At 54.6% G+C, this 23,442-nt stretch overlaps 2 long non-coding RNA genes across 2 annotated transcripts; one reads left to right on the plus strand and one right to left on the minus strand.

Annotated features, from left to right (window-relative positions):
• Nucleotides 1-983: 983 nt before the first annotated feature.
• Nucleotides 984-11,711, minus strand: LOC141417338 (uncharacterized). The gene is made up of 3 exons (XR_012441862.1): nt 11,591-11,711; nt 5,741-5,924; nt 984-3,191 (listed from the first exon to the last, which is right to left on the minus strand). It is a non-coding gene; the product is annotated as an uncharacterized lncRNA (long non-coding RNA).
• Nucleotides 10,876-22,079, plus strand: LOC141417339 (uncharacterized). The gene is made up of 3 exons (XR_012441863.1): nt 10,876-11,009; nt 11,659-13,308; nt 15,966-22,079. It is a non-coding gene; the product is annotated as an uncharacterized lncRNA (long non-coding RNA).
• Nucleotides 22,080-23,442: the final 1,363 nt, after the last annotated feature.

Genomic DNA, 23,442 nt, shown 5'->3' on the forward strand with positions numbered 1-23,442 from the left:
CCTGACAAGGGGCCACAGGCTGGGAGGCTTAAGCTGGCAGAAATGTATCCCTCACCATTCTGAGGCCGAAGTCTGAAGTCCAGTGTTGGCGGGGAGCTGCGATCTCTCTGAAGGCTCCCAAAAGGTGTCCACCTGGCCCCACTCCCACCCCCCAGCTCTTTCAGCACCTAGTGCTGCAGTGATCAGCAATCCTGGCTCATAGGTCTCCCCCTCCCAGCCTCTGCCTCGTGTCCGTATCCAGATCTTTCTTTTATAAGAAGATGGGGCCTCCCTGCTCTGGCATGACCTCGCCTTAGCCTCAGCACATCTGCAGTGATCCTATATCTAAGGTCACATGCATGAGTTCTGGGATCAGTCTCTAACCTGTTTTCTTGGGGCCACAGTTCAGCCTGGGGGAGTGGACCAGCAAGATGGGTGCTCCCTCATCCTCCCCACACTGCCAGTAAAGTGTGAGAAAGGCAAGCTGAGGCACTGTCCGCTTTGGTCCCCCCAGGCCATCCCACCCCAGGCAGCTGGAAGCTCTGTATGTGTCCCTTCTAAGGTCGGACACACCTGATGGCATAGTCAGGCTGGAACACAGACTTTTAGGACCGGCCAGGGCTGTATGGTGGCCTGGGCTCCCCCTAGGGGGAGTGCAAAGCTCTTGGCCAGGAAACTAGCCTGGCCAAGAGGGGAGCAAGAATTCCAGTAGAGAATCTGAACTTTTGCCTCTTAGACCAAGACTACAGGAGGGTTTGACCTTGATGGGCAGCCCCAGGTTCACCTTCAGGCAGCGGGTATGAACAGGGTTGCGTTCCTGAGCCAAACTGATCCTCCATCCTCTGTGTAGGGAAGAGTTGGTTCCTGTGTGGCTGGTGCTGAGAGGGCTTCAGGAGCCCCACCAACCTAAAGGGCCCTGCCCCCCTCCCCTGTTCTTTCCTTAAATTCTTTTTTTTGTGGTACTGGGGGTTGAACTCAGGACCTCACAGCTGCTAGGCAGGCGCTCTGCCACTTGAGCCACTCCCCAGCCCCTTTGTCCCCAGTTCTGATGGGGCCTTAGCCTACTATTCACCAAGACAATGCTAATGGGGGAGAGTTGCCCACAGAAGCCAGGGTTGATTTTGTAATGTTTTTGTTTTATTTTTGGCATTATGGGGTTTGAACTCAGGGTCTTATGCTTGCTAGGCAGGCTCTCTATCACTTGAGCCACTCTGCTATGGTTTGTTTTTTTGAGGCGGGGTCTCACTATATAGCCCAGGCTGGCCTGGAACTCTGTCTTCCTGCCTCAGTCTCTTAAGTACTGGGATGGTAGGCATGCATCACTTTGCCCAGCTTTGTGATGTCAAGGAGAAAACACCACTTTGCAGCCAGGCTATATCTATGACACCTGCTCTTTGGGATAAGGAGCAGGAAGATGAACCTTGACGAATACCTACCACCTGCAGGCACTTCATTGCACTGTGCCCACCTGGCTGCTCTCGCACCCCCTTACGTGTGAGCAGCCAGGGCTCAGATGGCTTGGAGTCAGCCCAGGGTTCCTGTCCCTGCTCAGGCACTCATGACAAGCCAGCTCATTTCATGGAGACTCAGTTTCCTTATCTTCTGAGATGAAGGGTGGCATCCCAGGACAGGCACCCGGAGCTGCTCAGTGAGTATACATGAGCTGCCCATGGTGGCTGCCTCAATGTCCACAACTCAGCAGCCTGAATGCCACACTTGTCAGGTACAGCTTTGGTATTCAGAGTCCAGCCTGGTGCCCGAGGCTGATGTCACGGTGTGCGCGGTGCCTGTTCTGCCAGAGGCTCCAGGGAGAATCCTGTTCCTTCCCTTCTCCAGCTCCTAGAGGTGCCTGGGCTGATGACCCTTACCTCCACCTCCACGCCTGCAGCATTGCCTCCCCCTGACCTTCTCCCTAGTCCTTGCTCCCTTTGACCGCAGCTGGGAAAGGTTCTCCAACGTTAAGGGCTCGTGTGACTCAGTGAGGCCCACCTGGACAGCTCAGGCAGCTCTTCCCATCCAAGCTGTTTTGCCACACCTACAGCATCCACTCTGCCTGCCCAGGTTCCAAAACTAGGGCAAGGACATCTTGGGAGCAGCAGCCTTCTGCTAACCACAGGTGCGTAAAGTGGAATTCCTTAAGCCACCCAGGCTGGTCTTTGGCAGGTCTTCTTGGAAGCCAAGGAAACCAGTGTATTCAAGGCCGTTTCCCATCTTCCTGCTGTGTTTGATTCTCTTCAAAGAGGCCTTGTCTAGCCAAGGAGGCTGGATCAGGTCTGCCAAACCTTCGCTTGCAAACACTCCCTCCTCGGAAATTTCCACAGCCCAGGCCCTCTGCTTTCCCGAAGACTGACATGCACACCCTAGCCCGGCTTCCCAGCAAAAGAGCCCCCAGACCTCTGGCCCCCCCAAGATCGAGGCTGTTGTTGTTATTGGTGTGTATTTTCTTTTGCTTGTTTCCCGGTCACACTCACTAGTATGGAGGTGCCCTGGTGTGCCCTCAGGTTCAGTGACCAGCTTAAAGACACATTTTAGAGATGTCTTTCTGGAAGGATCTAGCCCACTGCGCCATCCCAGCTCCAACTATGCAAGCAAATGTTCTTCCTCACTGTCTTCAAAAAACACATGCACCTCAGCCAGTCCTGCACACCAACAGTAAACAATTTTGTTGCAAACAGAGCCAGGCACGTGCCTCCCCCTGGCCGATATTGGAATCTCTGACTTCATTTGATTCAAGCAGAAAGTCACTCTTTACAGCTATGCTCAAGTCTGATACATTTTCTGGGAGAAGCACATTAGTTTTGGGTTTAAAGCATGTGTATAAGGACAGACATCATCACTGCTCTGATTCTCCCAACTTCTGTGGACCCCACTTATCAGATGAAGAAACTGAGGGCAGGAGATGGGAGAGGATGAGGTCGTGGTCACTCAGTCAGTGACAGGCTGGGAGGATCCAAATCCTCCTGTCTTTCCAGAAAAGTCCACTTGGCTCAATCCAGACTGTCTGAAAGGAAGAAAACCTGCTGGTAGAGGTCTTTCTCCTGAAGGCTTTGTTTTAAGGAAGTGCTAGGTGACTAGTGACCAGCTTCAAGCAGAGCCAGGCCAACACATGGAGGATGACCATAGCTGCCGTGTCCTGTGTCTGGCCAGCTGGCTTATCTCCTTTCTGGAAGAAGGGCTGGGAGTGGATGGCACTTGGCTGTCTGCCTGTCTGTCTGAAATAAACCACACACATGCTCATGTAGGCTCTGAGATTAAGACTCCTCCAGGAAACCTGGGGAGGCAGTCAGCAACCCATCCCAAACCTCACTCAACTTCAGACCCAAGCCAGGGTTTCAACAGAAAAAGCCTCAGCTGTGTGGGGCTCTGTCGATGGCCCCACACAGCCACCTGTCCCCTGGGGCCTCCTGGAGAACGGGGCTCTGCACCGGCCATTTTGGACACCTCCGGCAGGCTGAGCTTCTGTATTGCGTTTGTTGGGAGTCTGGCCTTGTGAATATGTGCACTCAGCATCAATGGGATGGGCAGATTCCAGACCGTATCAAGGAAGCTCCAGCCAAGCCCAGGCCTGCCCTGCCCTGCCCTGCCCTGCCCTGCAGCTGGCGGCTGTCTAGGTGCATGGAAGGACGCCCTTCCACAGACAGCCACCAGAGGGCGCTGTCCAAAACCAGAGCCCTACTTGCCCTTCTTTGGCTCTTAGAAGAAAGGTCAGGTTCAGAAACCTGACTTCCGAAGTCGTGAGAGTTCTGACCCCTGATCTTTGCCACTTCTTTTCATTCTCCTCCATTTTCTGTTCCACAATGCTGGCTTCCTCACAGTTGCTGGGAAAGATGACATTTCCGGCAGTCACAGGGCTTTTGCGGAAGGCCGTTCCACTCATCCTCACCTAAATATGCCTGGTCTCATTTTTAACTGTCAGCCCCAAAGGGTGACGTCAAAACCCCCTCAACCAAGTCACACCACCGTGTGACCTCCCAGGCTGCTGCATCGTCTCCAACCCCTACAGGAGCAATTAAACCAACCGTGCCACAGCCACCCGAAGCAGACATTAGTGCCACCGCTCTACCCTGGGCGCCAGCCAAGATTATACCTTCTGTCCCTCTGTGGTGGGCGTGTGGCCCCCATTTTGCATACAGCCAGTGAGCCCTGTGAGAAGAGAGGTATGGCACCTCCCAGGCAAGAGCACATAATGGCCAGTGTGAGGTCCTCTAGGGGCCCAGCAGCTGTGGGTGCTCCTTGAGTGGGTCTGAGCATCCACAGGAGCAGGTCCCCCTGGCTGTCATGCAGTGACCGATACGACCACAAGGGCCAAATCTCACTGCCACAGCTCCAAGAACTCGGGGCTGGCTGGCTACAGCAGTGGGCCCTACCTTCTGCCCCGGGGAGAAAAAGTGACATCCACTTGGGCCTGCAGCCTGAGACCATGGCTACAGAAGGCTTGAAGGGGAGGCAGCACGTCCCTGAGGCAGCCTGGAGCCAGGGCTGGACCCGCACAACCGTGGGGACAGCACCTGCCTGCCATTGTACAGGTATCTGTGTTCCCACCATGCCTGATATTGTCCATGATTGGCAGAGATCTGATTAAATAGTAATTCATAAGATGACCTTGATTTATGTAAGCTATATTTATATTGACCTAAGAACTAATAAAATTTACTAATTATTCATTTAATAAATTAAGTACAAATTAATAATAATTGAAGGGCTCAGAAAGGAGGCCTTTTCTCCCTTCTTCATACACACAAACTATTTTTCCGCTCTGCCTGAAATCTCACAGCTAGATTCTCATTCCTTTGGCTTGTGGGAAGCAGAGGCCCAACAGAGGCAGTGGGGAAGGGCAATGGGCGTGATGCATTCTCAGTCAGTTGGTCCTGTGTCCTAAATAACATTTGGCAGGAGACAGTGACTCAGGCGAGGGGCTCAGGAAGGGTGTACGGGTGGAGGGAACAGCATGTGCAGAGGCCTGAGCCAGGCAAGTCCCCTGTCCTGTGAGTAGCAGCAGAAGCCACAGCTGGCTTGGGTGGGGGAGGGGGTGGAGAGAGGCAGGGCAGGTGGGGACAGCTGAGGCGAAAGTTGATGGTTGTGCGGAGGGGTGGCTGGAGGGGTGGCTGGAGGGGTGGCTGGAGGGTTGGGTCCTGTATAACCAAGTCTCAGAAGCCGTACGAGAAGTATGGTCATGGGCAGGCAGGTGTCAGAGCCAGGCAGGGTCCTCACATGGGCTCCCTGGAGACCTGAGCAGCAGAGAGAAAGCAGCCTGGATCACACCTGGTCCAGAGGTGGCGATGGAGAGTCAGGGTCAGGCTGTGACACGGTAAGGGTCCTGGATGACTACAGGTGTCTAAGAGAGCGCGCCTTTGAGTCTCAAGTCACAACGGAACAACGGACAAGCATCCTCAGTGGGACAGATGGAGGGGACCTCCAACGGGCATCGCACACTGGGGAGCATGCTGCTTACCTGTGCCAGGCGTGACTGCGGTCACTGTTAGCCTCTCCACTGGACCTTGACATGGCTTTGAAAGACGTGCCAGGCCACAGCATCAGTGAGAATCAGCAGTTTAGGGACAGCCTCCCAACTGTCCCCAAGTCTCTGCTGGGCTCTGCTCCACAGGGTCCTTTGGTACCAGCCCCTCCCCACCATCAGCTCAGAGTGGCTGAGCATGTCAGCCTGTTCCTGGTGGAGGGTCACAGGCTGCCACTCCCAGCAGTCACTTCCTCTTGCTCCTCTCAGTTTTGGGTGAATTTCCCCAATCTCCGTGATACTCACATGCTTTCAGGGTGGAGTCGGCTGTGAGCAGGGCTTGTCCTGGGCACCTGTTGGGGACCCGGCCACTCAGACTAGGGCACACTGTATGCTAGTTGCCTGCCTGGGGTGGGGAAGTAAGTCAGGCAGACTTCGTCTCAACACCAGGCTTTCACTGACTCCTGTGGGTCCCTCACCTGCTTCTCACCTGTGGAGATAGTAAAACAGCCACAGCCATGGAGAGACACCGACAGGGAGGCCCAAACACATGGTCATGAGCACAGATATCACAGCGAGCCCCGCCCCCACACAAGGACACACTGCATTTGTAGCACCTAGAATTGTGACAGTCACACAGCTGGCCTTGGTGGAGTAGGTGAAAAAACCATGTTCTCCCTACCCAAGAAGCTGGGGGAAACCCGAGAAAAAGAGCTGCTTCCCAAAGAACCCCAAAAGCCCAGCCCTGGGGCAGGGATTCGTGTGGGAGGGGTCAGAAATGCGCCAGCAAGCAGGTACAGGATGAAGCCACAAGGACCCAAAACCAACCCAAACTCACAACCCCCCACTCAGATCTGGGGACTCCTTTGGAGGGTGACGACCCCAGCACCTCCCGTTCCTCAGCACCCCGTTCCTCAGCACCCCCGTCCTCAGCGTCCCCCCAGCCTCAGGCAGGGAGCTGAGTCCCACATTCCACAGGCTTCAAGTCCCTAGAGTCACCCAGAGGGACCAAGCCTGAGGCCTCCACAGCTGAGGTCAGCCTTTGTCAGGAGCATTACAAGTGGGATGCTAGCGCAGGGGCTCTGCGGGGACCCCCTAGTCTCCCACATCAGCAGCAATGCACACTGGGGGCATAGGTAAACGCTTCCAGGAGAAAGACAGCCAGGCATTGCGCCCAGGGGCAGATCGCATGCTTAGCACATGTGAGCCCTGGGTTCCAGTCATCCTCCCCCCCAAAAGAAAAGCATCCAACAAGTTTGTCCCGAATACAGCAGGAAAAGGGAGAGCAAAAGTCCTGGCCACTTTCTTTAGCAGGGATCTCAGGGCAAGCCCAGGCCTCAGTTTCCCCTTGGTGAACATGAGATCGTCGTGGACACGATGGCAGGTTCCAAACCCACGCCTGGCCCTAGGCTCTGCATACACATTTTCTGCCTGGTGGGTTTTGGAGCTGTCCTCACCATTAAGTTAGCCACCTCCTTTCTGACCAAGGGTGACGGATACACAGTGCGAGGCTGGGGTCCAGCGCCCTGGCCCCTCCCAGGAACTGCCCTGCACTTGGCCTCTTTTATTGAGAGGGGACTGGCAGGTGAGCCAAAGGTGGCTGATCTGGCAAGCATGGCGCTGGGCCCTCGTTGTACAGACAGGAGGGTGAAGAGCCGGGGTGGGCTGCCAGGCCACAGCGGAGCAAGCAGCAGGTAAAAGTGGCACCAGGTTGCTCAGACTTTTTAGGTAGAAGTGCCAGTCAGCTTGGGGAGGAAGACAAGGCTCTCAGGGGAGACTCAGGCCAAAGTGGGAGAACCGCTCCTACCAGGCATTTGGAAGTCAGGACCTGGATCAGGGCTTGTGCTGGCGAAACTTTGGAGAGTGGGCCATGATCCCTGGTTCCTTTCCTCCTTCCTTTCCTCTCTCCCTTCCCTCCTTCCTCCTTCCCTCCTCCAGCTCTCCCTTCCTTCCTCCCTCCTTCCTTTCCTCTCTCCCTTCCCTCCCTCCCTTTCCTCCTTCCTTTCCTCTCTCCCTTCCCTCCCTCCCTTCCCTTCCTCCCTTTCCTCCTTCCTTTCCTCTCTCCCTTCCCTCCCACCCTTTCCTCCTTCCTTTCCTCCTTCCTTTCCTCTCTCCCTTCCCTCCCTCCCTCCCCTCCCTCCCTTCCCTCCCTCCCTTTCCTCCTTCCTTTCCTCTCTCCCTTCCCTCCTTCCTTTCCTCCTTCCTTTCCTCTCTCCCTTCCCTCCCTCCCTTCCCTCCCTCCTCCTTCCCTCCTCCAGCTCTCCCTTCCTTCCTCCCTCCTTCCTTTCCTCTCTCCCTTCCCTCCTTCCTTTCCTCCTTCCTTTCCTCTCTCCCTTCCCTCCCTCCCTTCCCTCCCTCCTCCTTCCCTCCTCCAGCTCTCCCTTCCTTCCTCCCTCCTTCCTTTCCTCTCTCCCTTCCCTCCCTCCCTTCCCTCCTTCCTCCTTCCCTCCTCCAGCTCTCCCTTCCTTCCTCCCTCCTTCCTTTCCTATCTCCCTATATGTCTAAGGGCCAACCATATCTAAACATTCTACCAGGCACTAGCAATGAATAAAAAGACAAGAAACCCCTGTCTGTGGAGCTTACATTTTAATGGGGGTGAGGTACAATAAGTAAAAACTAGTTTTTAAAGGTGCTATGGGAACAAATAAAGAAGGGGTAGTGATATTGAGGGATGCTACAGAATGCTCAGGAAGGATGGCGGCCCAGGAAGGAAGCTCTCTCTGAGAAGGCAGTGAGATTACTGCGTGGGGTGCTCCTAACAGCAGGTGCAAAGGCCCTGAGGTGAGAATGTGTGTCAGCGGAACAGCAAAGGGCTCAGCTTCTCAACTCTCCTCTCCGTCCCACTTGTTCTGGATTCTCTCCCTGATCTGAGGACTACTGTAAGCACCCAAGTCACGCTGGGTGCTGGGTGTTGGAGCTATGAGCAGGAGGCAGTGGCACGGGATCTGTGATGCAGGTACTGAAAACCTCCAATCTGTGGGTGGATCTTGACCAAAAGGATTGTTTGGTTTGGGCAACACTGGATTTTTTTTTTTTTTTGGTAACTTTGATATAATTTCCAACTCATGGAAACATTGCAACGATGGCCCATGGGGGATTGTGTAGTCTGTATGCAGACTCACCGGGAGTTTAGAGTGTGTGTTTGTGAGTGAATGTGTGTGGGTGTGCATGAGTGTGTGTGAGTGTGAGCGTGTCCTCCAAACCTCTGAGGGCCAGTCACAGCCATCAGCCCCTTTCCCCACGAATATTTCCGGGAGCAAGGACGCTGTGCTCTGTAAGTAGCCACAGCCCAGTGGTCAACCCGGGATTGCTGCAGTGCCATCAATCAGCCCCTCCTAGTTCACCTCGAATCCGAGTCACACACAAATGTCAGCCCCGATCCCAAGTGGCCTTCAGAACTGTTTGTCCTTTTGTAATCTGGACACAGCACATGGCAGTTAGTTAATTGTCATGACCCCTTAACCCCTTTCTTCATTTCCTTCGTTTTGAAATAGCTCCCCCTCCCCCGAGGCTGAGGCTCAGGCCTCCATCCCCGAATGCCAGTGCAGAAGTGTAGCAACGTCAGGGCACCATCAGGTGACACGTGGTTGTTGATTTGTTCTAATACTGCTGCCAGCTTGGTCACTTGATTGAGTTTATGTCTGCCAGATTCTTCAGGGAAGCACTGCTGTTTTCCCCTTTGTAAATTATAATTTGTGGGAAATCCTTTGAGTCTGTAAATATCTCATTGCTCAAAAAATTGTAGCATGCATTAATGATCTAATGACAGCATTTCTAGTATATAAGTTAGGGCTCGTCACAGAGCACAGTGTCCCCAGAGCTTCTGGAAAGCGAGATGAGTGGTTTATATGTTGGGCTGTGGAGCCTGCAGCCTCCCGGGGGTGGCTGCTCAAGGGACCTGTTTCCTAAATGTGTCAGAGGAGGGAGGGTGCCATGTCCACGTGGAGACCACCAGCCTGGCCTGCTGGCTCTCAGCATCCCCCTTGTGCTCCATACGGAGCCGTGTCCTCGCCAGTGGTTTAGCTCAGCCTGGTGAGGAGAGGCACGTGTCTCTTGGACCCCATTCAGGTGGGGTGCAAGGGGCAGGCACTCACACGGGAAGCAAAGACGTGCCCAGGAACCTGCCGTGCTTGGTCAGACCAAGTGGTCCCTCTAGTCTCTGGGATCTGCTACCGTCTGTGCCTCGGGGGGCCTTGAATAAGTGACCTGAGTGTTGACAGGGTTGAGCCTCACACTGGGTTCAGTGGAGAAGTCATGGGGTCATGCAAGAGTCAGAGAAGCCACAAGGAACCCACGCCAAGCCCTAAGGACATCTCTGAGTGATGTCCATCCCGTGAACATCACTTCCCACAGTGGAAGGTAGGCAAAAGGGTAACCCCATTACTTGGTCTGTTGTGCGCCACCAAAAAGGGTAAGAAGGGCTCAAGGTTGGGGCTGCCTGTGCCACTCACTAGCCATTTATGTGCAGGCAGGTCACCTGGACCCTCTGTGCCTTGATTTCCCTTCTGTACCATGTAATAGTATCAAGACAATGGGTGTGATGGTCCAGGCACCACTGATTGTCACTGGTTATCATCATGGCTGTGGGATGTGCCAGGACATCGGCTGTGCATTATCGGATCCTCCCCACAGCGTTCGCCTGCATAGTGAGATTCCCCCCTTTTGATTCAGGGGACGGAGACGGGACAGGTCTGCCTGACTCTCTGCCATGGTCTGAACTTCAGGACAAAACGGAATCACCAAGATGCGGGCATCGAGAGGGGCTTTTTCGGAGGTGAGGAGACCAGTGGGACAGAGTCCTCAAAAGTGGGACCAGTGCTCTTAGAAAGACCCCACAGAGTCCCTGGCCCCTCCGCCATGTGAGGACAGAGAGAGCGGAGCCGTCTGTGACCAGGAAGCACCGAGTGCGCCGGCACCTTGTCATGGGCCAGGTGGGTGCACGGATGGCACGGAAGGGGCAAACCCCAGGCTGGCATCAGCAGGGTAGTCTTCTCTGAAGCCATTAGCCAGTCGGGAGCTGTCGGTGAATCAGGAGGGCTGTGTAGGGTTGCTAGGCAGGACAGGACCGGACAAAGATGGCCCCACAGGACAGGAATTTGGGGGAGAGATGCCCACTCCTCTCTGCAGTCTCTCTGGCACCCCTCACACTGGACAAAGTCTACCAGAAGCCAGAGGGCAGCTGGTCCCTACAGGCAGGCCTCCCAAGGTCATGTCCGGGCTGAGCAACGAGAGCTCAGAGGGCACACAGAACCACATGGGGGTCCCCATGGCTGTCAGAGAAGACCCTCTTCTGCAGCTTGTAAGTTTCATAGAGCCAAGCAAACATCCGGTTTGAAGCCAGGCCTGGATATGCTAGGGACATCTGGAAACGGTTACCCTATTTCCCAATCTCTGCTGTGCTCCCTGGGAACGCCTAGGGCCACACAAGCCACGAGCAGAAGAACAGCTGTCCCACCCGCTGGTAAAGGTGGGGGCTGGGCTGAGGCTTTATAGCAATGTCACATTTGATGGCCAGGCCAGAGGGACATCTGAGAGGCAGAGCTCACCGGGCCCTGTCTGACAAAAGGCAGAACTGGTGAGGACACTGGGGACTGTCAATGGGCAGGATGTTCCAGAACCTTCCACGGGCCACCACCCCAGAGCTAGGTTTGCACCTTTCCGCTGCCAGGCCCCCCTTGTGCTGTTGTCTTTGTATGAAATTCCATTGCAACTTTCTTGCTTCCAGAACAACCCTACACCCTCAGATCTCCCAGAAACAGAACAGGGTCAGAGCCCCACTGTGGACTGCCCACTGTGGGACTCCCCACTGTGGAGTCCCAGTTAAATAACCATGACAAAGCCCCTCTCCTTGACCGAGCTCCTCTGAACTTGCTTCTCAATGAGGCCTTGACCTTCCAGGTTGTTTTCTCCAGGTCAGTTCAGCCAGCGTCCCCACCCTCCATTTGAGACCATGGTACATCTGCTCTAGGTCCTCAGCCCCCAGGTGAGGTCTGGCCACCCTGGTTGCCACAGCTGCCACAGCAAGAATCCTTTATGTTGGTCCCCAAAGCACCCCTAGTCTTTCCTCCTTGGCATGTCCGCCCACCCCAGCCTGCTCCTTTTTGCAACACTAGGACCTGGCCGGGTCTGCCTGAGTTCTCCCCTGGTGATTAGCACCTGTTTGCAGGCGTGGACCGTTGTCCAGCTCTGGCCATTGTTGACAATCACATGGTCTGTCTTGTCAGCGGGCAGCACCGAGTGGCTCACTTTCCTCCACACCTTGCACATGGAACGAGCTTGCAAAGGATTTGTCGAGTGGATAGATGGGCAGCTGGAAGTCCTGGTAAGCAGAAATTTCCTCTAAGTCTCTCCTGGAGGGAATGAGTTCAGAAACACGATTCCTTGCTCTCCTACATGTTCTTGATGCTTTGGGGACAGGGCAGTAGAAATAAGAGACAGCCATTTGCTGACAGCAACGCAGCCTTGAGAGGAGGAGCCTGTAGCTCCTCCACTGTTCAGGAACTTCTGAGGTTTGCAGTTGGCCATGCAGGGCACCCCACTGGGCCTGGCTGGAGTCCATATCCCCAAAAAGAACACTTCACTCAGTGAACTTACATGAGGTCCTCCTGGGCTCCACACCCGTGGGGTGCAACTCTGCCACCCGTTTTCCTTTAAGAGAACAGAGGGCCTAGGATGGGGCTGGGTCAGCATTCAGGTCCTCGAGGTCTGGGTCAGAGATCGAAAAGGAGAGGCTGAGTCCCAGCCTGACAGAATAGCCTCTGCAGAAGGTTCCCCAAATCTGGAATCCTGAGACGGGATCTCCCTAAAGACCTACAAGACATTTGGAGCATGGTCCCCACCCAGCCTGAGTGACTCTGCCTGAATCTTTAAGGCAATCGTAAATCAGCCTGGCCCTGAGATTAGCAGACAGGTCTGACCCAGTAACAGCCTCTTAGAAAACCAGGCCTGGAAAACTTGTGCAAGAAAAGAAATTTTTTTTTTTAAATGAAACAAACAAACATGAAGAAAGAGGGGGGAGATGTTTTTGAAAGGGTTGGAACCAATTTTGGGGTTCAACCCAGCTGCCCACACAGATTCATTTCAGCTTCTCAAGCGTTATTCTATATGACCGATTTCCTGCTGAGGCATTTGACGACTATTGTACAAACATTTCCCTTTACCCTGGAAGAGCCTGTCTTGCCTGCTTTGGGGAGGTCCTACCAAGACCCAACTAAATACAAAACAACAACTAGCTTTTGTTTGGAAAAACAAAAGCCACAAGACGAGTAAAATCAATGCTGATTCAGAAAGAACAAAGGATATTCCAGAACAGGCCACTGGGCACCCCGGATCCCCAAGCCCTGCTTGTGTTCTCAATTCCTCGACCTCTCTGAGCCCCATCTCTTCATCCATAAAGTGGGGGACAGTGTTAGCTTACCTCGTGAGACATAACAAGCATTAACTGAGACGGGGCCCAGCACATCGTAAACACCTAAAAATGGTAGCAGTTATTACGCCTATAAATGGAGACCATTCAAAGGGGAGAGGAGTTTCCTTGCCAGGCCTAATAAACCAGCTCACACTGCAAAGGCTCTGGGAGGAGCCCAGGATGCTCCGAGATGACCTTTGGATGTGAACTGGAACTTGGCGTGCTCCAGACAAAACACAAGGGACTCCAAAGGGAGAGAGGCTTCATTTGTTCAAGAACTTGGTCCTAAAGACAAAGTCATCTCTTGGGTTGTTGAGAGTCCTTTCTCCTGAAAGCAAGTGGGATTCTGCTTTTTTAGAATGCGGGTGGTTTGCAAACCTTGCAGTCAAGTCATTCTTGGATGGCCGTGACCAACTTTGTGATGTGAGTTGGAGGAAAAAAAATCTTTCCATGAGCTGAGACTGAGGTAGGATGAAACTCAGGCGTGGGAAGAGGGTTTCTGGAACACTCGGTTCCGTTAGTCTGAACCAGGCAGAGCCTGTTTGTGGGGGCTCAGGGCGGATTGGAAGAGACCTAGAAAGTTGCCTTGAATGTGGGGAGGGGCTGCACAGGGCAGGGTCGCTCTACCCAGCACATCGTAAGGAGCATTTCCATGTGTCCTGGGAGTCTGGCCCAGCAGCCACCAATCCTGTAGGAGGTGAAGCAAGTGGCAGCCTGAGCTTGGCATGGTTCATCCAGGGGCCGCCCAGCTGGCCCGAGATGTCCACACTGACCCAAGCCTGGCTGGCTAGGTCCCAGCCCTGGCTGGATCCCAGCTCAGGGAGGGGCACTGTGTCCCCCTGTCAAGTCCATCAACTTCCCGGGCACCTGTGGCAATAGGAAGAGGGAGGCTGGAGGCCAAGGATGCAATTCTAGGTCAGCATCAGTGGAGCCAGGTGAAGGCAGCGGAGCAAGTGCAGGCCGGGCCAGCAGGCCGATGTCAGCCCCGGGCTCTGAACCAAGCAACACAAGCCAGGCCGGAAACCAGGCCCAGCAGACAGCCAGAGCCAGCACCAAGATGCAGACCAGGCCTCGGCATGGCCTGGCAGTGGGCAGCGAGTGGCTGCCTGGCCCAGCAGTTCCCAGAAGTCCTCCTGAGGACAAAACATGGCCACTCACCCTTGCTGTGACCTTGGCAGCTGTAGGGGTCAGTGGGGGAAGGGCAGCAGCAGAGCAGCTGGGGTGCCCAAAGTGTTTCTGAGTCTCCTATACCTACATCTTCTTAGCTGCCTGAGCTGTGGCTCAGATTGGGACAGAGCAAATGTCTGGACTGGCCCCAGGACAGGGACACCTTGAAATTCTCAGAACCTTTCTGACAAGTCAGGGGCAGCTGAAAGGGGTGGCAAATACTAATTTACTCTGTTCCCGGGTTTTAGGGGTGAGTCCCCAGAAGCAGAGCCCAAAGCAAGGATTGGGTACAAATGGGTCCGGGGGAGGCAAGGACTCCCAGGAGGCACAAGGTCTGGGGACATGAGGCAGGGTCGGGAAAAGAGAACAGTGGCAAGGGGCAGACACAAAGCCCCAAAGAGCCAGCCCAGCTCCCCCAGTGTGCCATGCACCCGAGTCGGCTGGGGTCTTGCTAGAATTTAAAATCTGAGGCAGAGGGCTGGGTGGGCATGAAGGAGGAGTGAGAGTCCTACCTGCAGGTTCCACAGCTTGGCCATGGTAAGGAGCAGGAAGAGGAGGCAGAGGCCCTCAGGGTCACTGACACATTTTAGAGACATGTGTTCACGTGCCTGAGTTAGGGTACAGTGTAAACTGTGCTGACAAAGGCCCCCTGATACTCTGGCTTGAGCAACACAGGTGTTTCCTTCTCTTTTAGCCCAGAGGGTGGCCCAGGCCTGGCAGGAATCCTCTGTGTGCTTTTGTATGTGGCTTTATCCTTTGGGTCCAGAGTGGTTTCTGTAGCTCCTGTTACCATGTCTGCATCCCACATACAGACAAAGAGAGCCCATGCCCATTTTCTTTCATTCTGTTGGCCAGGCTAGTCTCAAACTCATGATCCTCCTATCTCAGACACCCTTACGCTGGGATTACAGGTGTGTACCACCACACCCATAGTTTTGAGAGCATGATCTATAAGTGGTACAGACGGCTTCTGCTCACACTCAACTAGACAATCACAGTCATGTGGTCATTCCTAACGGCAAAGGAGGCTTGGGAAATGTGGCCTGTTGCAGAGTGACCTTTGGCTCAGTGAAAACAGAGGCACTCTTATCATCAAAGGGGGACAAACAGAATGGACGTTGATGACACCGTAGGAAGAGAAATTGCTGTGTTAGCACCTAAAGCCAAAGCCACTTGACTTCAATCCCAACACCTGCACCAGGCAGAGGTTGCCTGACACAGTGCGTGGTCAGCAGAACAGTGACCCCAGGCATCTGAGTTCCAATCTCCAGATCTATGAAGAAGAAACTTTACAGATGTGACTAAGGTCACATCTTGAGATGGGGGAACATCCTGGGTTGTTGTGTATGGCAGGGGGGATGTCCTTGTAAGAAGGGGATCAGTCAAAGGGATGGCATGTGATGACAGAAGATGGCAGAAGGGATGATGAGCCAAGGTTGCTGGAGAAGCAGGGACAGTTTCTGCCCTGGAGCCTTCAGAGGAACGAGCCTTGACTTTATCCTGGGGGACCCATGGGCCTTCTGGCCTCCAGCCCCACAGAACACACCGAGGTCTCATAAAAACCGAAGTTGGGAGTCTGTCCAGTAACACAGGAAAGGAGCACACGGTGCTGAGGCCTAAATGGCCCCGTGTGGCTCCTCACTCCACAGCGTGTGGACAGGTCGCTTCCTCACTCAACTGGGCCTGATCCAGCGTGGGCTGAGCCCTGATCTGGAGTCGCCTCCGGGCTCTTGTGCCCTTTGGGATTTGTCCTCACATCTGGCTTCCCTACCATGAGCCAATGTCAGGCGTAGGTGCCCAGATGAGTCCCAGAGGCCCCAAGTTCATCCCTTCAGGAAACGTGGTCCAGTCGTCAGCACGGTCATTAGGACTTTGATCCTCGTCTTGTACCTGCGAGGGACTCGGGTAGACCACGGCAGCCTGGTCACCTCCCTCTCCTCTCCTGGTTTCCAACAGGGCCGTCTAGCCATGGTGAAGCTGCTCGTTCCATGGACACCGCCAGCCCCACACCAAGAAACACCCAGAAACACTGCTGGCAGGCTCACGTGGCCTTGCCCACTGCCAGGCTTCCCTGGCTTTATCCCCGACCTGTGCCATTGAGCCCTGCCCACCCGGCCTTCCTCCCTCAGCTCTCTCCATGCTCCCCACTCCGCAAACAGTTGTCTCTGTCTTGACCTCTTCTTGAGGATCTGAGCTGGAATCTTACAGATAAGCATGCTTTTTATGAATAAGTGACTTGCCATGTGTCTGACGCCATGTCCAGCCCTTCCTAACCTGTGTCACCCCTGTAAACATCACAGCAGTCTTCAGAATGGTGACACTTACTATGTACCCTCCCCTCTCTTAGAGGCCAAGTGATGAGGAGAGGGGTCCCTAAGGACTCTCAGAGCCACTATGCTGGGACATATCGGGGTTGGAACAAGTCTTGCGGTTGCTGGAGTCTCTGGGTGGCCGCAGGACCTGGCTTCAGAGACTGTCCCCTCCCACCAGCCTGCCTGGCATGTCTACTTTTCTTCCAGAAGGCGGGAAGCAGGCTCCCCAGGGCCATGTCCCTTTTCCTGACAAGGAAGATAAATGGAGTAGGGCTGTGAGTCTGTGGTGGGGCTTGGGAGACCTTGGCTCCTTGTGCTTGGCTGGTCACCAGCTCTGGGGCCAAGAAGGATGGCTCAGCAAAAGTGGGTGAGCCCTGGGGACAGGTCCTTCCAGGCCAAAGGAAAGAAAGAAAGGCGACCTCTCAGTTGACTCCACTGGAGGCATTGTTTAAACGGTGTTCAGCCAAAGAGTTGCCAGCCACAGAGGGCTGTGGACAGCCCCTCATTTTACCATGGGTGATATCCCTAGCCCTCCATCTTGGACGGGCAAGGCTGAGCGGGAGGAGAAGGCTGGGGCTCTGTGCCAGGCTCTCGCCTGTGAAATGGGGCAGGAGCCTGGTCCTGGCCTCAGGGGCCTGTGAGGAGCAGAGAGACATGGAAAGGGGTTGCTTTGGAGTCTCCACTCATTAAACACCTGCAGGGAACTAGCCCCAGGCCCAGGAGAGGGTGGGCAGGGGCCCCCGCAGAGCTAGCACCTTCCAGGGCTTGACAGGGCCGCCCAAGAGCAGGCTGCAGTCTGTGCTGTGCACAGGTGAGCCCAGGCACCTTCAAGGTTCTGGGAGGAGGAGGGGGCAGGAAGCCCACCGACTATGGAAAAGGAGCCATCCTGGGTTGGGAGGCAGTCGTGACTCATAAGCAGCCCATGGGGCACCTCATAACTGAAATGGGGACTGAGGCCCTGGAGGACATGGCTGCTGAAGGTACAGAGCCTGTGCTAAAGTCCAGGGGTGGGAGGAGGCAGGACTGGGCCATGAGCCTGCATGGGGTCAGCCATGGGGTCTGAGGCTATCCTTCAGCCCAAAGGCCAGTGGGATGCTGACGGGATCCCTGCAAGGGGCTGTGGGAGGGTGGAGGCAGAGGACGCAGACGTCTTTTGCCAAGGAACCACGCAGTTCCCTTGGCTACCCTCCTCTGTCAGAGCAGGGAGGGGCCCTTTCCCTTGGTGGGTGTTGTGGGGCCGCCTTCCTCCTGGGACTCAGCCTGGCTGCTCCTCTGCACAAACATTCAGAGTGGGGCGGGATCAGTCCTCTTGGAGATAAGGCCCCGGAGGCCTCCCAGCAAGGCCTCCCCAGGCTGCAGGCTCCCACCCTGCTTTTTCTCTCCTGCCCTGAGCTGCTGCAGTTCCTCTGGGGGTCAGTAAGGCAGCTAGGATTTCATTGCCTCAGGGATGTCGCAGACAAACCCGCGGAGAAGCCCTGGACTTTAATCAGACCTCCCGCTTGACGATCGCTCTGCTTTGCAGTGCTTCCAAGGCCTGGGTGCTGGAACCGGAACCGGGTCTGGGACAGAGCCCTCCAACCTGGAGATGGACTCCAACCCAAGAGTCTTTTCTAAACTCTTGCCTAGGATTAATTTGGAGAGGAGTGAAATGTTCTTGGGGCCCCTGTTAACAATAGCCTTAGAGAACGTCATGAGGGAAGAGTGGGTCTTTAAACCTTCTTTGAAGACATAATTCACTAATCCTAGCTACTTGGGAGGTGACCCAGAGGATCACAGTTCGAGACCAGCCTGGGCAAGAAGTTTGCAAAACCCAATCTCAACCAATAAAAGCTGTGCATAGGACTGGAGCATGACTCAAGTAGTAGAGTGCCCGCCTAGAAAGCACAAGGCCCTGAGTTCAAATGGCAGTATTGCAAAAAAAATTTTTTAAAGGGATGATTCAGCCAGGTGCCAGGGCTCACGCCTGTAATCCTAGATACTCAGGAGGCAGAGATCAGGAGGATCACGCTCAAAGCCAACCCAGGCAAATAGTTCATGAGACCCTATCTTGAAAAAACCCTTCACAGAAAAGGACTGGTGGAGAGGCTGAAGGTATAGGCCCTGAGTTCAAGTCCCAGTACCACAAAAAAAAAAGTACAATTCAGTGGGTCTGGGTCTGAGTACTTCCACAGAAGTGTGCAGTTGTCTTTACAATCAACTGTAGAAACTCTATCACCCCCAAAAGAAATCCTGACCCCATTAGTGGTAGTCTCCCCCATCAGCCCTCAGTCCTCCCTCCCTGCCTGATAAGCCCCTGGCAACCATTAATCTACGTTCTGTCTCTGAGATGCTGCCTGCTCTGGACATTTCTCTTCCACTTTTCATAGCAGTTTTACCCACGTTGCAGCTTGTGTCAGAACTTCATTCCTTTTTACGGCCTATTTAATATTCCAGTGTATGGACGTACCACACTTGTTTGTAACAGTCCAAGTTTTGGCTGTGGTAACTGGTACAAATTTTCATTTCTCTCGGGTGGATCCTTACAAGCAGAATTGCCTGGTCACGTGGAACTATGACTAGCCTTTGACCAGACTGGGAAAACAGCATTTTTGCAATTTACACGAGCTATTTACGAAGAAAATTTGCTGACATGTGTTGGATGTTGACTGCGGGCCAGGATGTCACATGAATTACCTCATCTCATCCCCACCACAAACTTATTTGGCTGGAACTGTTATCCCTACTGGCAGGAGGCCTAGGGACCAGAAAGGTTGGGTCTCCGCATAGGATGGCCCAGCTGTCACGTGTGGAAATCCAGGTCTCCCTGTGTTCTACTGCCTCCCAATCTGCAGTCTGGCACATGCCAGGGAAGTACTTTATTTCAACTTATTCTTACTAAGGTGCAAGAGGCTGATGGCACACTGTTTCCTAAGAACTCTGGTTCAGTAGCCAAAAGAGTCCAAGGAGGACTTGGGGCTCCTTTCAAGCCACGTCTGTGACTTAAAAAGAGATTGGACACCTGAGGTTACCGCCCACCTTCCCCTCCTGCGAAGTGACCTTGGCTGGGGCAGGAAGCTGTGTGTCTGGGTTCTGTGGCCCACTCCTCCATGAGTGCGGGTGAGCTGCCACTGAGGCCCGCACAGACTGCGCTTGCAGAACAGGTCCACAACAGCCACAACAGCGTCCTGTCCCTACACCACGTTAATCCTCCTGAAAGCGCCATTGCTGAGCATCTGTGCGAACACATCAGTGCCCCCGCTGGCTGTGTTGACTCTGAGGCACCTCCAGCACCCCCCCCCCCCCCGGGAGGTCCTGACACGCACGGCCTGGCTCACACTCCTTTGACAGGGACAGGGCCTGAGGATCTGCGTTTACAGCAAGTTCCCAGGCAAGGCAGATGCTGCCAGCCCAGGGACCCCACCTCAAGGGCCACTGGCTGAGGGACACCAGGTGGGGTCTCTCCCAGGACCCTTCTATGGATGACAGGTAAAGGGTTTCCATCTACTTGGGGCAAGACGGCCCTCAAGAACTGAGGTTGTGTTTTCCTGGGGAGCCTGTCCAGGATGCATGGACTAAACTGGGAGGAGAAAGAGGGGGAGGGCTGTCCAGGTGCACGCATCCTGGCCGTGTCCATTCTGTCCCCTCCACGGATACTTACATACTGTCCCCCGTGCTCTGCTGCCCCCTAGTGGCGGGCAGTTCTGCACCGACTCCGAGGTGGGTGTGAGACTGGGAGCGCTGACAGGAGCCAGGGGCTCCTGCTCCCTGGATGCAAAAAGCCAGGGTGCTCGTACTTGCTTTTACTTGGGAACTGAGGTGCTGTCAGCCATTTGCACCTTAGTGAGAGTAAACTCCAGTCCTCAGTTCTTCTCTACCTGGGGACATTGCCTCAAATCCTTTGCTCATCCCTGAAGACCAGGAAGGCCCTGCTCTTGCCTTTAAGCTTCAGGTACCATGAGAGAAACAGGGGTCTTTCTAAGAAAGAGTCCTTAGAGAGCAGTGGTCTGCCTGACCCCTGGACCTGGCCTCCCAGTCCTGGGCGCCTCCCTGGGGTGGGTGTGGGGCTGTGCCATTTCCATTCTGCCTGCTAAGACACCAACCCCTGATTGAGCCCTAGCCACCATGTACTCACTGCAGCCCCCCAAGGTTGTACGTGGTCCCAGATGTCCTCATCTTACTCATAAGCCAAGGGGGATGCAGAGCCTCTAACGGGCTCGCGGCCTTCAAACCTGGGCAGCTGGGCATGAAGACACCAGCAGCCAGTTGGCTCCATGATTCGCAACCCAGGAGAGGCAAGAGCTGAAGATGGGATGCAGGGTCCCCACAGTCAATGGCACTTACAGTAAGGGACGAGGTGGCTCTTGGGGCAGAGCAAGTCCTCCTTGAGGCAGAGGAAGCCCAAGACCAGGAAAGGAGCTGGGAGGAGAGGCCAGGGGGAGGAGGGAAGGTGAGAAAACTGCACAGTGTTCATGGGCAGCCACCTACAGGTGTGTGAGCAGGTGAAGAAAATGCCTGCCTTGCGATTGGCTGCTTCACTTGGCTGTGACACAAAGCCTGCCTCATGGAGGAGGGGCCAGACCCAGCCTGAGGCTCCGGCCTTGGAGTGGGATGGAGCTCAAGGCCTTTCCTATCCTATCTTTGAGGCCAACTTTCAGTTTATATCACATAAGGTGTAATGGGTTGCATGGTGACCTGCAAAAAAGAGCTGGCCACAACTTAGTCCCCCCTGAAAACTGTGAGCCTGACCTCATTTGTAAAGAGCCTTTGTGGGTGTGATTAAGTTAAGGTTTTCAGATGAGATCAACCTAGATAAGGATGGGCTCCAAATCCAATGATAGGTGTCCTCATAAGAGACAGAAGAAGAGACCAGGCACAAAGGAGAAGACAGATAGAGATGGAAGAGATGTGGCCACAAGCCAAGGGATGCTGGGACCCCCAGCCACTGGAAGAGGCAGGAAGGAGCCTCCCCTAGAGCCTCCAGAAGCAGCGTGACTCTGCTACATTCTGATCTCACATCCAGTCCCCAGAAGTGAGAGAGAATAGAGAGGACACTCCTACTGTCCTAAGCCCCAGTGCAGTCCTGTGCTACGGCAGCCCAGGGAACCAACACAGCACATATGAAAATCTACCACCTAGCCATCACCTGTACAGGCACATATGCGTATGTGACATAGTCTCCCTCGGTAGACACCACAACTTGACACGTGTCACATAAAATAAAATGGCAGGAAGCCGTCCATGTCCGTGTTTCTCAGGGGGATCTGAGACATTCTTGCATCAAAATTGCCTGGGACCTTGACAAAAATAATAGCTGCCAGGCCTCTCTGGGGCCTGAGAGTGGCCTCCACATGGGGTCCTGGAATAACTCTAATGTGCCCAGAGGTCAGGGAACCTCGCAGCTCCCTGGGTGTAGCCCTCAGGATGTCCAGGCAGAAAGGCAGGGACAAGGGACCCGTTGTTCTGGTGCGGAGAGGCCGCCCACGTGCCTTCCTCTGAGGCTGAAGGACAGCTGCGTGTTCTGTGGGCCCAGATGTTTGGGGGCACGGGGACCCAGTTCTACCCTCTGGCCCTGCAGCTCTCGGAAGGAGCACACAAAGACTGTTGTTGGGACTGGGCTCGCACCCAGCACGCCTGACCTCCCTAATGTTTCAGCAGCTGCTCCATGTCCCCAGGAAGTGGCCGGGGCTGACACCCCGGAGCAGCTGCAGAGACGAGGGGGCAATGGAGCTCAGGACCATCTGGAAGTTTCCAGGACTCAGGAAACATTTATGTAACTGGTTTAAAGGGGAAGCTTGGACGATTTGGATTTGTTTTGAGGCCAAGAACAGGCTGAGTATTCCACACCCTGGGCAGGATGGGCGGGCCCGGGCCTCACGTGCTCAGTGCAAAGCCACATGTGTCTGTTGAGTGAATATGTGTTTGTGCACGTGAACAGGGCTGCACCTCTGGAGCAGGGACTCTTGTGGTGGGAGCCAAACCAGCAAGAGCAGCACACCTGGGAATGTGCTAGAAGGGAGGGTGCTCTGCATTTGGCAGTCCTCCTGGGTCAGAACTCGGTGAGCACCCAGCAGTCTGCATTTCCTGAGCCCTTCCAGGGATTTGTGCTGGAAGGCTCATGGTAGTCCAGGGGAATAATGTCACACACCACAGTCACACACCACAGTCCCCCAGGCACAAAATGAACTTGACTCACCTCTGTCTTCCTCAGAGCGAGCTGGGCCCCAGTGAGGCTCCCGGTGACCCTTCTGGGTGGCAGGCGGAGGTCTACTGGTTGGGAAGGAAAGGCACCCAGAGCAGCTGAAGGGACAGTTGGAGGCCAATCCTGCCTGCCTCTAATAGCCAGAGACTTGGAGCAGGTCACGGGAAAGCCTGTGCCTCAGTTTCCTCACCTATAAGCAGAGACCAGTAATAGCCTCCCAGGTGCTACAGAGGCCAGGGGTGACTCAGGAAGTGGTGAGTGGTAGCTGCTGGCAATGCTAGCATCCATATCACTTCCTTGTCACTGCTAGTAATCCTATGTTGCCATTGTCACAGACGGCAGTTATTACTGCTGTCACAAACCCACTATGATCGTCTTACATCCCACCGTGATCCCTCCCTGGACTGTGGCACCTCTTTGACTTTTATCTCTACTGTTTACATGGTCAGAACAGATTGAGGGGCTCCCACTGACGACAGCCACCTCTGTACCCCATGGACCTGCCCGGCTCCAGCTCTGGGCTCTGGCACCGCAAGCCACGTCCAAGTCCTTCACGTGGTAGTACTGAGGCTCTGGGCAGTGCTGCCTGGGGTCTCTAAGGCTGGAAGCACTTTAGAAAGACTTCTGTCCCCAATGTCAGGGTCCCACTGAGCTGTCTGCAGCCTCCCCGGCCCCAGCTCATGTCTTAAAGTGGCTGCTGCCTCCTACTTCCCCTGTAAACAGACGGCAAGTCCTTTCCTACCCAACCCCTGCTTCCCAGAGGCAGCAATACAGCAGGCCAGTGCACCCCAGCAAATCCGGGGTCCGCAGATTTCCTTGGGAGGAAATAGACTGCTGAACTTAAAAATAGGCACTAAGCTGTCAGAATTCAGAACACAATGCATAAACCAGATTAAATAAACAGAGCCAACCACATCCGTGGGAGAGGTCCCCATGCTGAGGG

This window comes from Castor canadensis, chromosome 15, assembly GCF_047511655.1.
Source record: "Castor canadensis chromosome 15, mCasCan1.hap1v2, whole genome shotgun sequence".
NCBI classification, from domain to species: Eukaryota; Metazoa; Chordata; class Mammalia; order Rodentia; family Castoridae; genus Castor; species Castor canadensis.